The sequence below is a fragment of the Oncorhynchus kisutch genome, linkage group LG30 (genome assembly GCF_002021735.2).
Source record: "Oncorhynchus kisutch isolate 150728-3 linkage group LG30, Okis_V2, whole genome shotgun sequence".
In the NCBI taxonomy this organism is placed as follows: domain Eukaryota; kingdom Metazoa; phylum Chordata; class Actinopteri; order Salmoniformes; family Salmonidae; genus Oncorhynchus; species Oncorhynchus kisutch.
Genome location: NC_034203.2, coordinates 31,974,980 through 31,975,295, shown reverse-complemented (window position 1 = coordinate 31,975,295; position 316 = coordinate 31,974,980).

Here is a 316-nt window from a genome sequence, read left to right as displayed (position 1 = left end):
TTAAACACACACCGACACAGATAGGGACCATGGTTTAGCAGTGTTTCCCCCAGGCTGCTATCTGTCACTGTTTTTAAACACACACCGACACAGATAGGGACCATGGTTTAGCAGTGTTTTCCCCCAGGCTGCTATCTGTCACTGTTTTTAAACACACACCGACACAGATAGGGACCATGGTTTAGCAGTGTTTTCCCCCAGGCTGCTATCTGTCACTGTTTTTAAACACACACCGACACAGATAGGGACCATGGTTTAGCAGTGTTTTCCCCCAGGCTGCTATCTGTCACTGTTTTTAAACACACACCGACACAGA